This window comes from Pempheris klunzingeri, chromosome 12 (assembly GCF_042242105.1).
Source record: "Pempheris klunzingeri isolate RE-2024b chromosome 12, fPemKlu1.hap1, whole genome shotgun sequence".
In the NCBI taxonomy this organism is placed as follows: domain Eukaryota; kingdom Metazoa; phylum Chordata; class Actinopteri; order Acropomatiformes; family Pempheridae; genus Pempheris; species Pempheris klunzingeri.
Genome location: NC_092023.1, coordinates 16,623,937 through 16,636,090, shown reverse-complemented (window position 1 = coordinate 16,636,090; position 12,154 = coordinate 16,623,937). Strand labels below are relative to the sequence as shown.

Below are 12,154 nucleotides of genomic sequence, written 5' to 3'. Positions count from 1 at the left end.
TCAAACTGGCGGATAAAGCACTGAAAGAGAATATCAGGGTGACTTTGTAGATTTGCTATGACTGTGAGCTGACCTAGACAGTGAAGGTTAATCGATGTTTGAATTTGACAGTTGAAGCTTGAAAATTGGTAGCAAGGGCAAATTTCTTGCTTTTCCAATCATGTGAAGCTGTCTTTCCACGGCTCGTTGGTCTAGGGGTATGATTCTCGCTTTTGGTGCGAAAGTCCAGAGTTGGGATCGCGGATGAGCCTTAGCTGCAACTGGGGTATCAGAATAATGTCATGCTTTTCACACCTACTTAATCTTTCTGAACATTTTGGATATGATCATGGTTTGTAAATGATTTGCAGTTCAAGCTGGCGGACACCGGATACAGTGCTGAGAGAGAGTATCTTAGTGAGTTTGAAGAATGGCTACCACTGTGAAAGACCTGGATAGTGGATGTCAATCGATGATTGACTGTTAAAATTGAAGCTTGAAAAATGGTAGCAAGGGAAAACTTCCTGCTTCTCCAATCATGTGAAGTGGGCTCTCTGTGGCTCGTTGGTCTAGGGGTATGATTCTCGCTTAGGGTGCGAGAGGTCCCGCGTTCAAATCGCGGACGAGCCCTCTTTGTGTTTGTTTTCATGGACTAGGGTGATTAATTTCATATGTACTTTTTTGTGGGAGGAAATGAGGATGGTGTCAAAGTGAATTGCATTTCAATCTGGCGGATAAAGCACTGAAAGGGAGTATCAGGGTGACTTTGTAGAGCTGCTATGATTGTGACCTGAACTAGACAGTGAAGGTCAATCGTTGTTTGAATCTGACAGTTATCTTGAAAATTGGTAGGAAGAGAGAATTTCCTGCTTTTTCAATCATGTGAAACTGGTTTACTATGGCTCGTTGGTCTAGGGGTATGATTCTCGCTTTGGGTGCGAGAGGTCCCGCGTTCAAATCGCGGACGAGCCCTCTTTGTGTTTGTTTTCATGGACTAGGGTGATTAATTTCATATGTACTTTTTTGTGGGAGGAAATGAGGATGGTGTCAAAGTGAATTGCATTTCAATCTGGCGGATAAAGCACTGAAAGGGAGTATCAGGGTGACTTTGTAGAGCTGCTATGATTGTGACCTGAACTAGACAGTGAAGGTCAATCGTTGTTTGAATCTGACAGTTATCTTGAAAATTGGTAGGAAGAGAGAATTTCCTGCTTTTTCAATCATGTGAAACTGGTTTACTATGGCTCGTTGGTCTAGGGGTATGATTCTCGCTTCGGGTGCGAGAGGTCCCGCGTTCGAATCGCGGACGAGCCCTAGTTGCAACTGGGGTAATAGAATAATGTAATGCTTTTCACACCTACTAAATCTTTCTGAACATTTTGGATATGATCATGGTGTTTAAATGATTTGCAGTTCAAGATGGCTGATAAAACACTGAAAGAGAGTATCAGGGTGACTTTGTAGAGCTATTATGACTGTGACCTGACCTAGACAGTGAAGGTCAATCGATGATTGAATTTGACAGTTGAAGCTTGAAAATTGGTAGCAAGGGCAAATTTCTTGCTTTTCCAATCATGTGAAGCTGTCTTTGCACGGCTCGTTGGTCTAGGGGTATGATTCTCGCTTTGGGTGCGAGAGGTCCCGCGTTCGAATCGCGGACGAGCCCTAGATGTAAGTCGGGTAACTGATTAATGTGACGCTCTTCACACCTACTAAATCTTTCTGAACATTTTGGATATGATCGTGGTGTTTAAATGATTTGCAGTTCAAGCTGGCGGATAGAGCAATGAAAGAGAGTATCTTGGTGAGTTTTAAGAATGGCTACCACTGTGAAAGACCTGGAAAGTGGAGGTCAATCCATGATTGATTGTAAAAATTGGAGCTTGAAAAATGGTAGCAAGGGAAATTTTCTTGCTTCTCCAATCACGTGAAGTTGCGTTTCTGTGGCTCGTTGGTCTAGGGGTATGATTCTCGCTTAGGGTCCGAGAGGTCCCGCGTTCAAATCGCGGACGAGCCCTCTTTGTGTTTGTTTTCATTGACTAGGGTGATTAATTTCACATGTACTTTTTTTTTGGAGGAAATGATCATGGTGTTTAAATGATTTGCATTTCAAACTGGCGGATAAAGCACTGAAAGAGAATATCAGGGTGACTTTGTAGATTTGCTATGACTGTGAGCTGACCTAGACAGTGAAGGTTAATCGATGTTTGAATTTGACAGTTGAAGCTTGAAAATTGGTAGCAAGGGCAAATTTCTTGCTTTTCCAATCATGTGAAGCTGTCTTTCCACGGCTCGTTGGTCTAGGGGTATGATTCTCGCTTTGGGTGCGAAAGTCCAGAGTTGGGATCGCGGATGAGCCTTAGCTGCAACTGGGGTATCAGAATAATGTCATGCTTTTCACACCTACTTAATCTTTCTGAACATTTTGGATATGATCATGGTTTGTAAATGATTTGCAGTTCAAGCTGGCGGACACCGGATACAGTGCTGAGAGAGAGTATCTTAGTGAGTTTGAAGAATGGCTACCACTGTGAAAGACCTGGATAGTGGATGTCAATCGATGATTGACTGTTAAAATTGAAGCTTGAAAAATGGTAGCAAGGGAAAACTTCCTGCTTCTCCAATCATGTGAAGTGGGCTCTCTGTGGCTCGTTGGTCTAGGGGTATGATTCTCGCTTAGGGTGCGAGAGGTCCCGCGTTCAAATCGCGGACGAGCCCTCTTTGTGTTTGTTTTCATGGACTAGGGTGATTAATTTCACATGTACTTTTTTGTGGGAGGAAATGAGGATGGTGTCAAAGTGAATTGCATTTCAATCTGGCGGATAAAGCACTGAAAGGGAGTATCAGGGTGACTTTGTAGAGCTGCTATGATTGTGACCTGAACTAGACAGTGAAGGTCAATCGTTGTTTGAATCTGACAGTTATCTTGAAAATTGGTAGGAAGAGAGAATTTCCTGCTTTTTCAATCATGTGAAACTGGTTTACTATGGCTCGTTGGTCTAGGGGTATGATTCTCGCTTTGGGTGCGAGAGGTCCCGCGTTCAAATCGCGGACGAGCCCTCTTTGTGTTTGTTTTCATGGACTAGGGTGATTAATTTCATATGTACTTTTTTGTGGGAGGAAATGAGGATGGTGTCAAAGTGAATTGCATTTCAATCTGGCGGATAAAGCACTGAAAGGGAGTATCAGGGTGACTTTGTAGAGCTGCTATGATTGTGACCTGAACTAGACAGTGAAGGTCAATCGTTGTTTGAATCTGACAGTTATCTTGAAAATTGGTAGGAAGAGAGAATTTCCTGCTTTTTCAATCATGTGAAACTGGTTTACTATGGCTCGTTGGTCTAGGGGTATGATTCTCGCTTCGGGTGCGAGAGGTCCCGCGTTCGAATCGCGGACGAGCCCTAGTTGCAACTGGGGTAATAGAATAATGTAATGCTTTTCACACCTACTAAATCTTTCTGAACATTTTGGATATGATCATGGTGTTTAAATGATTTGCAGTTCAAGATGGCTGATAAAACACTGAAAGAGAGTATCAGGGTGACTTTGTAGAGCTATTATGACTGTGACCTGACCTAGACAGTGAAGGTCAATCGATGATTGAATTTGACAGTTGAAGCTTGAAAATTGGTAGCAAGGGCAAATTTCTTGCTTTTCCAATCATGTGAAGCTGTCTTTGCACGGCTCGTTGGTCTAGGGGTATGGTTCTCGCTTTGGGTGCGAGAGATCCCGCGTTCGAATCGCGGACGAGCCCTAGATGTAAGTCGGGTAACTGATTAATGTGACGCTCTTCACACCTACTAAATCTTTCTGAACATTTTGGATATGATCGTGGTGTTTAAATGATTTGCAGTTCAAGCTGGCGGATAGAGCAATGAAAGAGAGTATCTTGGTGAGTTTTAAGAATGGCTACCACTGTGAAAGACCTGGAAAGTGGAGGTCAATCCATGATTGATTGTAAAAATTGGAGCTTGAAAAATGGTAGCAAGGGAAATTTTCTTGCTTCTCCAATCACGTGAAGTTGCGTTTCTGTGGCTCGTTGGTCTAGGGGTATGATTCTCGCTTAGGGTGCGAGAGGTCCCGCGTTCAAATCGCGGACGAGCCCTCTTTGTGTTTGTTTTCATTGACTAGGGTGATTAATTTCACATGTACTTTTTTTTTGGAGGAAATGATCATGGTGTTTAAATGATTTGCATTTCAAACTGGCGGATAAAGCACTGAAAGAGAATATCAGGGTGACTTTGTAGATTTGCTATGACTGTGAGCTGACCTAGACAGTGAAGGTTAATCGATGTTTGAATTTGACAGTTGAAGCTTGAAAATTGGTAGCAAGGGCAAATTTCTTGCTTTTCCAATCATGTGAAGCTGTCTTTCCACGGCTCGTTGGTCTAGGGGTATGATTCTCGCTTTGGGTGCGAAAGTCCAGAGTTGGGATCGCGGATGAGCCTTAGCTGCAACTGGGGTATCAGAATAATGTCATGCTTTTCACACCTACTTAATCTTTCTGAACATTTTGGATATGATCATGGTTTGTAAATGATTTGCAGTTCAAGCTGGCGGACACCGGATACAGTGCTGAGAGAGAGTATCTTAGTGAGTTTGAAGAATGGCTACCACTGTGAAAGACCTGGATAGTGGATGTCAATCGATGATTGACTGTTAAAATTGAAGCTTGAAAAATGGTAGCAAGGGAAAACTTCCTGCTTCTCCAATCATGTGAAGTGGGCTCTCTGTGGCTCGTTGGTCTAGGGGTATGATTCTCGCTTAGGGTGCGAGAGGTCCCGCGTTCAAATCGCGGACGAGCCCTCTTTGTGTTTGTTTTCATGGACTAGGGTGATTAATTTCACATGTACTTTTTTGTGGGAGGAAATGAGGATGGTGTCAAAGTGAATTGCATTTCAATCTGGCGGATAAAGCACTGAAAGGGAGTATCAGGGTGACTTTGTAGAGCTGCTATGATTGTGACCTGAACTAGACAGTGAAGGTCAATCGTTGTTTGAATCTGACAGTTATCTTGAAAATTGGTAGGAAGAGAGAATTTCCTGCTTTTTCAATCATGTGAAACTGGTTTACTATGGCTCGTTGGTCTAGGGGTATGATTCTCGCTTTGGGTGCGAGAGGTCCCGCGTTCAAATCGCGGACGAGCCCTCTTTGTGTTTGTTTTCATGGACTAGGGTGATTAATTTCATATGTACTTTTTTGTGGGAGGAAATGAGGATGGTGTCAAAGTGAATTGCATTTCAATCTGGCGGATAAAGCACTGAAAGGGAGTATCAGGGTGACTTTGTAGAGCTGCTATGATTGTGACCTGAACTAGACAGTGAAGGTCAATCGTTGTTTGAATCTGACAGTTATCTTGAAAATTGGTAGGAAGAGAGAATTTCCTGCTTTTTCAATCATGTGAAACTGGTTTACTATGGCTCGTTGGTCTAGGGGTATGATTCTCGCTTTGGGTGCGAGAGGTCCCGCGTTCAAATCGCGGACGAGCCCTCTTTGTGTTTGTTTTCATGGACTAGGGTGATTAATTTCATATGTACTTTTTTGTGGGAGGAAATGAGGATGGTGTCAAAGTGAATTGCATTTCAATCTGGCGGATAAAGCACTGAAAGGGAGTATCAGGGTGACTTTGTAGAGCTGCTATGATTGTGACCTGAACTAGACAGTGAAGGTCAATCGTTGTTTGAATCTGACAGTTATCTTGAAAATTGGTAGGAAGAGAGAATTTCCTGCTTTTTCAATCATGTGAAACTGGTTTACTATGGCTCGTTGGTCTAGGGGTATGATTCTCGCTTCGGGTGCGAGAGGTCCCGCGTTCGAATCGCGGACGAGCCCTAGTTGCAACTGGGGTAATAGAATAATGTAATGCTTTTCACACCTACTAAATCTTTCTGAACATTTTGGATATGATCATGGTGTTTAAATGATTTGCAGTTCAAGATGGCTGATAAAACACTGAAAGAGAGTATCAGGGTGACTTTGTAGAGCTATTATGACTGTGACCTGACCTAGACAGTGAAGGTCAATCGATGATTGAATTTGACAGTTGAAGCTTGAAAATTGGTAGCAAGGGCAAATTTCTTGCTTTTCCAATCATGTGAAGCTGTCTTTGCACGGCTCGTTGGTCTAGGGGTATGATTCTCGCTTTGGGTGCGAGAGGTCCCGCGTTCGAATCGCGGACGAGCCCTAGATGTAAGTCGGGTAACTGATTAATGTGACGCTCTTCACACCTACTAAATCTTTCTGAACATTTTGGATATGATCGTGGTGTTTAAATGATTTGCAGTTCAAGCTGGCGGATAGAGCAATGAAAGAGAGTATCTTGGTGAGTTTTAAGAATGGCTACCACTGTGAAAGACCTGGAAAGTGGAGGTCAATCCATGATTGATTGTAAAAATTGGAGCTTGAAAAATGGTAGCAAGGGAAATTTTCTTGCTTCTCCAATCACGTGAAGTTGCGTTTCTGTGGCTCGTTGGTCTAGGGGTATGATTCTCGCTTAGGGTGCGAGAGGTCCCGCGTTCAAATCGCGGACGAGCCCTCTTTGTGTTTGTTTTCATTGACTAGGGTGATTAATTTCACATGTACTTTTTTTTTGGAGGAAATGATCATGGTGTTTAAATGATTTGCATTTCAAACTGGCGGATAAAGCACTGAAAGAGAATATCAGGGTGACTTTGTAGATTTGCTATGACTGTGAGCTGACCTAGACAGTGAAGGTTAATCGATGTTTGAATTTGACAGTTGAAGCTTGAAAATTGGTAGCAAGGGCAAATTTCTTGCTTTTCCAATCATGTGAAGCTGTCTTTCCACGGCTCGTTGGTCTAGGGGTATGATTCTCGCTTTGGGTGCGAAAGTCCAGAGTTGGGATCGCGGATGAGCCTTAGCTGCAACTGGGGTATCAGAATAATGTCATGCTTTTCACACCTACTTAATCTTTCTGAACATTTTGGATATGATCATGGTTTGTAAATGATTTGCAGTTCAAGCTGGCGGACACCGGATACAGTGCTGAGAGAGAGTATCTTAGTGAGTTTGAAGAATGGCTACCACTGTGAAAGACCTGGATAGTGGATGTCAATCGATGATTGACTGTTAAAATTGAAGCTTGAAAAATGGTAGCAAGGGAAAACTTCCTGCTTCTCCAATCATGTGAAGTGGGCTCTCGGTGGCTCGTTGGTCTAGGGGTATGATTCTCGCTTAGGGTGCGAGAGGTCCCGCGTTCAAATCGCGGACGAGCCCTCTTTGTGTTTGTTTTCATGGACTAGGGTGATTAATTTCACATGTACTTTTTTGTGGGAGGAAATGAGGATGGTGTCAAAGTGAATTGCATTTCAATCTGGCGGATAAAGCACTGAAAGGGAGTATCAGGGTGACTTTGTAGAGCTGCTATGATTGTGACCTGAACTAGACAGTGAAGGTCAATCGTTGTTTGAATCTGACAGTTATCTTGAAAATTGGTAGGAAGAGAGAATTTCCTGCTTTTTCAATCATGTGAAACTGGTTTACTATGGCTCGTTGGTCTAGGGGTATGATTCTCGCTTAGGGTGCGAGAGGTCCCGCGTTCAAATCGCGGACGAGCCCTCTTTGTGTTTGTTTTCATGGACTAGGGTGATTAATTTCATATGTACTTTTTTGTGGGAGGAAATGAGGATGGTGTCAAAGTGAATTGCATTTCAATCTGGCGGATAAAGCACTGAAAGGGAGTATCAGGGTGACTTTGTAGAGCTGCTATGATTGTGACCTGAACTAGACAGTGAAGGTCAATCGTTGTTTGAATCTGACAGTTATCTTGAAAATTGGTAGGAAGAGAGAATTTCCTGCTTTTTCAATCATGTGAAACTGGTTTACTATGGCTCGTTGGTCTAGGGGTATGATTCTCGCTTTGGGTGCGAGAGGTCCCGCGTTCAAATCGCGGACGAGCCCTCTTTGTGTTTGTTTTCATGGACTAGGGTGATTAATTTCATATGTACTTTTTTGTGGGAGGAAATGAGGATGGTGTCAAAGTGAATTGCATTTCAATCTGGCGGATAAAGCACTGAAAGGGAGTATCAGGGTGACTTTGTAGAGCTGCTATGATTGTGACCTGAACTAGACAGTGAAGGTCAATCGTTGTTTGAATCTGACAGTTATCTTGAAAATTGGTAGGAAGAGAGAATTTCCTGCTTTTTCAATCATGTGAAACTGGTTTACTATGGCTCGTTGGTCTACAGGTATGATTCTCGCTTCGGGTGCGAGAGGTCCCGCGTTCGAATCGCGGACGAGCCCTAGTTGCAACTGGGGTAATAGAATAATGTAATGCTTTTCACACCTACTAAATCTTTCTGAACATTTTGGATATGATCATGGTGTTTAAATGATTTGCAGTTCAAGATGGCTGATAAAACACTGAAAGAGAGTATCAGGGTGACTTTGTAGAGCTATTATGACTGTGACCTGACCTAGACAGTGAAGGTCAATCGATGATTGAATTTGACAGTTGAAGCTTGAAAATTGGTAGCAAGGGCAAATTTCTTGCTTTTCCAATCATGTGAAGCTGTCTTTGCACGGCTCGTTGGTCTAGGGGTATGATTCTCGCTTTGGGTGCGAGAGGTCCCGCGTTCGAATCGCGGACGAGCCCTAGATGTAAGTCGGGTAACTGATTAATGTGACGCTCTTCACACCTACTAAATCTTTCTGAACATTTTGGATATGATCGTGGTGTTTAAATGATTTGCAGTTCAAGCTGGCGGATAGAGCAATGAAAGAGAGTATCTTGGTGAGTTTTAAGAATGGCTACCACTGTGAAAGACCTGGAAAGTGGAGGTCAATCCATGATTGATTGTAAAAATTGGAGCTTGAAAAATGGTAGCAAGGGAAATTTTCTTGCTTCTCCAATCACGTGAAGTTGCGTTTCTGTGGCTCGTTGGTCTAGGGGTATGATTCTCGCTTAGGGTGCGAGAGGTCCCGCGTTCAAATCGCGGACGAGCCCTCTTTGTGTTTGTTTTCATTGACTAGGGTGATTAATTTCACATGTACTTTTTTTTTGGAGGAAATGATCATGGTGTTTAAATGATTTGCATTTCAAACTGGCGGATAAAGCACTGAAAGAGAATATCAGGGTGACTTTGTAGATTTGCTATGACTGTGAGCTGACCTAGACAGTGAAGGTTAATCGATGTTTGAATTTGACAGTTGAAGCTTGAAAATTGGTAGCAAGGGCAAATTTCTTGCTTTTCCAATCATGTGAAGCTGTCTTTCCACGGCTCGTTGGTCTAGGGGTATGATTCTCGCTTTGGGTGCGAAAGTCCAGAGTTGGGATCGCGGATGAGCCTTAGCTGCAACTGGGGTATCAGAATAATGTCATGCTTTTCACACCTACTTAATCTTTCTGAACATTTTGGATATGATCATGGTTTGTAAATGATTTGCAGTTCAAGCTGGCGGACACCGGATACAGTGCTGAGAGAGAGTATCTTAGTGAGTTTGAAGAATGGCTACCACTGTGAAAGACCTGGATAGTGGATGTCAATCGATGATTGACTGTTAAAATTGAAGCTTGAAAAATGGTAGCAAGGGAAAACTTCCTGCTTCTCCAATCATGTGAAGTGGGCTCTCGGTGGCTCGTTGGTCTAGGGGTATGATTCTCGCTTAGGGTGCGAGAGGTCCCGCGTTCAAATCGCGGACGAGCCCTCTTTGTGTTTGTTTTCATGGACTAGGGTGATTAATTTCACATGTACTTTTTTGTGGGAGGAAATGAGGATGGTGTCAAAGTGAATTGCATTTCAATCTGGCGGATAAAGCACTGAAAGGGAGTATCAGGGTGACTTTGTAGAGCTGCTATGATTGTGACCTGAACTAGACAGTGAAGGTCAATCGTTGTTTGAATCTGACAGTTATCTTGAAAATTGGTAGGAAGAGAGAATTTCCTGCTTTTTCAATCATGTGAAACTGGTTTACTATGGCTCGTTGGTCTAGGGGTATGATTCTCGCTTAGGGTGCGAGAGGTCCCGCGTTCAAATCGCGGACGAGCCCTCTTTGTGTTTGTTTTCATGGACTAGGGTGATTAATTTCATATGTACTTTTTTGTGGGAGGAAATGAGGATGGTGTCAAAGTGAATTGCATTTCAATCTGGCGGATAAAGCACTGAAAGGGAGTATCAGGGTGACTTTGTAGAGCTGCTATGATTGTGACCTGAACTAGACAGTGAAGGTCAATCGTTGTTTGAATCTGACAGTTATCTTGAAAATTGGTAGGAAGAGAGAATTTCCTGCTTTTTCAATCATGTGAAACTGGTTTACTATGGCTCGTTGGTCTAGGGGTATGATTCTCGCTTCGGGTGCGAGAGGTCCCGCGTTCGAATCGCGGACGAGCCCTAGTTGCAACTGGGGTAATAGAATAATGTAATGCTTTTCACACCTACTAAATCTTTCTGAACATTTTGGATATGATCATGGTGTTTAAATGATTTGCAGTTCAAGATGGCTGATAAAACACTGAAAGAGAGTATCAGGGTGACTTTGTAGAGCTATTATGACTGTGACCTGACCTAGACAGTGAAGGTCAATCGATGATTGAATTTGACAGTTGAAGCTTGAAAATTGGTAGCAAGGGCAAATTTCTTGCTTTTCCAATCATGTGAAGCTGTCTTTGCACGGCTCGTTGGTCTAGGGGTATGATTCTCGCTTTGGGTGCGAGAGGTCCCGCGTTCGAATCGCGGACGAGCCCTAGATGTAAGTCGGGTAACTGATTAATGTGACGCTCTTCACACCTACTAAATCTTTCTGAACATTTTGGATATGATCGTGGTGTTTAAATGATTTGCAGTTCAAGCTGGCGGATAGAGCAATGAAAGAGAGTATCTTGGTGAGTTTTAAGAATGGCTACCACTGTGAAAGACCTGGAAAGTGGAGGTCAATCCATGATTGATTGTAAAAATTGGAGCTTGAAAAATGGTAGCAAGGGAAATTTTCTTGCTTCTCCAATCACGTGAAGTTGCGTTTCTGTGGCTCGTTGGTCTAGGGGTATGATTCTCGCTTAGGGTGCGAGAGGTCCCGCGTTCAAATCGCGGACGAGCCCTCTTTGTGTTTGTTTTCATTGACTAGGGTGATTAATTTCACATGTACTTTTTTTTTGGAGGAAATGATCATGGTGTTTAAATGATTTGCATTTCAAACTGGCGGATAAAGCACTGAAAGAGAATATCAGGGTGACTTTGTAGATTTGCTATGACTGTGAGCTGACCTAGACAGTGAAGGTTAATCGATGTTTGAATTTGACAGTTGAAGCTTGAAAATTGGTAGCAAGGGCAAATTTCTTGCTTTTCCAATCATGTGAAGCTGTCTTTCCACGGCTCGTTGGTCTAGGGGTATGATTCTCGCTTTGGGTGCGAAAGTCCAGAGTTGGGATCGCGGATGAGCCTTAGCTGCAACTGGGGTATCAGAATAATGTCATGCTTTTCACACCTACTTAATCTTTCTGAACATTTTGGATATGATCATGGTTTGTAAATGATTTGCAGTTCAAGCTGGCGGACACCGGATACAGTGCTGAGAGAGAGTATCTTAGTGAGTTTGAAGAATGGCTACCACTGTGAAAGACCTGGATAGTGGATGTCAATCGATGATTGACTGTTAAAATTGAAGCTTGAAAAATGGTAGCAAGGGAAAACTTCCTGCTTCTCCAATCATGTGAAGTGGGCTCTCGGTGGCTCGTTGGTCTAGGGGTATGATTCTCGCTTAGGGTGCGAGAGGTCCCGCGTTCAAATCGCGGACGAGCCCTCTTTGTGTTTGTTTTCATGGACTAGGGTGATTAATTTCACATGTACTTTTTTGTGGGAGGAAATGAGGATGGTGTCAAAGTGAATTGCATTTCAATCTGGCGGATAAAGCACTGAAAGGGAGTATCAGGGTGACTTTGTAGAGCTGCTATGATTGTGACCTGAACTAGACAGTGAAGGTCAATCGTTGTTTGAATCTGACAGTTATCTTGAAAATTGGTAGGAAGAGAGAATTTCCTGCTTTTTCAATCATGTGAAACTGGTTTACTATGGCTCGTTGGTCTAGGGGTATGATTCTCGCTTAGGGTGCGAGAGGTCCCGCGTTCAAATCGCGGACGAGCCCTCTTTCTGTTTGTTTTCATGGACTAGGGTGATTAATTTCATATGTACTTTTTTGTGGGAGGAAATGAGGATGGTGTCAA

General features: G+C 43.0%; 28 non-coding genes across 28 annotated transcripts; all 28 read left to right on the top strand.

Annotated features, from left to right (window-relative positions):
* The first annotated feature begins 537 nt into the window (after nt 1-537).
* trnap-agg (transfer RNA proline (anticodon AGG)) lies at nt 538-609 on the top strand. Its single transcript has one exon. It is a non-coding gene; the product is annotated as a tRNA-Pro (tRNA).
* A 270-nt stretch (nt 610-879) lies between these two features.
* On the top strand, nt 880-951 carry trnap-ugg (transfer RNA proline (anticodon UGG)). The gene has a single exon. It is a non-coding gene; the product is annotated as a tRNA-Pro (tRNA).
* A 270-nt stretch (nt 952-1,221) lies between these two features.
* trnap-cgg (transfer RNA proline (anticodon CGG)) lies at nt 1,222-1,293 on the top strand. Its single transcript has one exon. It is a non-coding gene; the product is annotated as a tRNA-Pro (tRNA).
* Nucleotides 1,294-1,573: 280 nt separating this feature from the next.
* Nucleotides 1,574-1,645, top strand: trnap-ugg (transfer RNA proline (anticodon UGG)). The gene has a single exon. It is a non-coding gene; the product is annotated as a tRNA-Pro (tRNA).
* Nucleotides 1,646-2,625: 980 nt separating this feature from the next.
* On the top strand, nt 2,626-2,697 carry trnap-agg (transfer RNA proline (anticodon AGG)). Its single transcript has one exon. It is a non-coding gene; the product is annotated as a tRNA-Pro (tRNA).
* Nucleotides 2,698-2,967: 270 nt separating this feature from the next.
* On the top strand, nt 2,968-3,039 carry trnap-ugg (transfer RNA proline (anticodon UGG)). The gene has a single exon. It is a non-coding gene; the product is annotated as a tRNA-Pro (tRNA).
* A 270-nt stretch (nt 3,040-3,309) lies between these two features.
* On the top strand, nt 3,310-3,381 carry trnap-cgg (transfer RNA proline (anticodon CGG)). Its single transcript has one exon. It is a non-coding gene; the product is annotated as a tRNA-Pro (tRNA).
* Nucleotides 3,382-3,661: 280 nt separating this feature from the next.
* Nucleotides 3,662-3,733, top strand: trnap-ugg (transfer RNA proline (anticodon UGG)). The gene has a single exon. It is a non-coding gene; the product is annotated as a tRNA-Pro (tRNA).
* Nucleotides 3,734-4,012: 279 nt separating this feature from the next.
* Nucleotides 4,013-4,084, top strand: trnap-agg (transfer RNA proline (anticodon AGG)). The gene has a single exon. It is a non-coding gene; the product is annotated as a tRNA-Pro (tRNA).
* A 629-nt stretch (nt 4,085-4,713) lies between these two features.
* trnap-agg (transfer RNA proline (anticodon AGG)) lies at nt 4,714-4,785 on the top strand. The gene has a single exon. It is a non-coding gene; the product is annotated as a tRNA-Pro (tRNA).
* A 270-nt stretch (nt 4,786-5,055) lies between these two features.
* trnap-ugg (transfer RNA proline (anticodon UGG)) lies at nt 5,056-5,127 on the top strand. The gene has a single exon. It is a non-coding gene; the product is annotated as a tRNA-Pro (tRNA).
* A 270-nt stretch (nt 5,128-5,397) lies between these two features.
* Nucleotides 5,398-5,469, top strand: trnap-ugg (transfer RNA proline (anticodon UGG)). The gene has a single exon. It is a non-coding gene; the product is annotated as a tRNA-Pro (tRNA).
* Nucleotides 5,470-5,739: 270 nt separating this feature from the next.
* Nucleotides 5,740-5,811, top strand: trnap-cgg (transfer RNA proline (anticodon CGG)). Its single transcript has one exon. It is a non-coding gene; the product is annotated as a tRNA-Pro (tRNA).
* Nucleotides 5,812-6,091: 280 nt separating this feature from the next.
* trnap-ugg (transfer RNA proline (anticodon UGG)) lies at nt 6,092-6,163 on the top strand. Its single transcript has one exon. It is a non-coding gene; the product is annotated as a tRNA-Pro (tRNA).
* A 279-nt stretch (nt 6,164-6,442) lies between these two features.
* On the top strand, nt 6,443-6,514 carry trnap-agg (transfer RNA proline (anticodon AGG)). Its single transcript has one exon. It is a non-coding gene; the product is annotated as a tRNA-Pro (tRNA).
* A 629-nt stretch (nt 6,515-7,143) lies between these two features.
* On the top strand, nt 7,144-7,215 carry trnap-agg (transfer RNA proline (anticodon AGG)). Its single transcript has one exon. It is a non-coding gene; the product is annotated as a tRNA-Pro (tRNA).
* Nucleotides 7,216-7,485: 270 nt separating this feature from the next.
* Nucleotides 7,486-7,557, top strand: trnap-agg (transfer RNA proline (anticodon AGG)). Its single transcript has one exon. It is a non-coding gene; the product is annotated as a tRNA-Pro (tRNA).
* Nucleotides 7,558-7,827: 270 nt separating this feature from the next.
* trnap-ugg (transfer RNA proline (anticodon UGG)) lies at nt 7,828-7,899 on the top strand. The gene has a single exon. It is a non-coding gene; the product is annotated as a tRNA-Pro (tRNA).
* A 270-nt stretch (nt 7,900-8,169) lies between these two features.
* Nucleotides 8,170-8,241, top strand: trnap-cgg (transfer RNA proline (anticodon CGG)). Its single transcript has one exon. It is a non-coding gene; the product is annotated as a tRNA-Pro (tRNA).
* A 280-nt stretch (nt 8,242-8,521) lies between these two features.
* On the top strand, nt 8,522-8,593 carry trnap-ugg (transfer RNA proline (anticodon UGG)). Its single transcript has one exon. It is a non-coding gene; the product is annotated as a tRNA-Pro (tRNA).
* Nucleotides 8,594-8,872: 279 nt separating this feature from the next.
* Nucleotides 8,873-8,944, top strand: trnap-agg (transfer RNA proline (anticodon AGG)). The gene has a single exon. It is a non-coding gene; the product is annotated as a tRNA-Pro (tRNA).
* A 629-nt stretch (nt 8,945-9,573) lies between these two features.
* Nucleotides 9,574-9,645, top strand: trnap-agg (transfer RNA proline (anticodon AGG)). The gene has a single exon. It is a non-coding gene; the product is annotated as a tRNA-Pro (tRNA).
* Nucleotides 9,646-9,915: 270 nt separating this feature from the next.
* trnap-agg (transfer RNA proline (anticodon AGG)) lies at nt 9,916-9,987 on the top strand. Its single transcript has one exon. It is a non-coding gene; the product is annotated as a tRNA-Pro (tRNA).
* Nucleotides 9,988-10,257: 270 nt separating this feature from the next.
* Nucleotides 10,258-10,329, top strand: trnap-cgg (transfer RNA proline (anticodon CGG)). Its single transcript has one exon. It is a non-coding gene; the product is annotated as a tRNA-Pro (tRNA).
* Nucleotides 10,330-10,609: 280 nt separating this feature from the next.
* trnap-ugg (transfer RNA proline (anticodon UGG)) lies at nt 10,610-10,681 on the top strand. The gene has a single exon. It is a non-coding gene; the product is annotated as a tRNA-Pro (tRNA).
* Nucleotides 10,682-10,960: 279 nt separating this feature from the next.
* Nucleotides 10,961-11,032, top strand: trnap-agg (transfer RNA proline (anticodon AGG)). The gene has a single exon. It is a non-coding gene; the product is annotated as a tRNA-Pro (tRNA).
* A 629-nt stretch (nt 11,033-11,661) lies between these two features.
* On the top strand, nt 11,662-11,733 carry trnap-agg (transfer RNA proline (anticodon AGG)). Its single transcript has one exon. It is a non-coding gene; the product is annotated as a tRNA-Pro (tRNA).
* A 270-nt stretch (nt 11,734-12,003) lies between these two features.
* On the top strand, nt 12,004-12,075 carry trnap-agg (transfer RNA proline (anticodon AGG)). The gene has a single exon. It is a non-coding gene; the product is annotated as a tRNA-Pro (tRNA).
* The last annotated feature ends 79 nt before the right edge of the window (nt 12,076-12,154 follow it).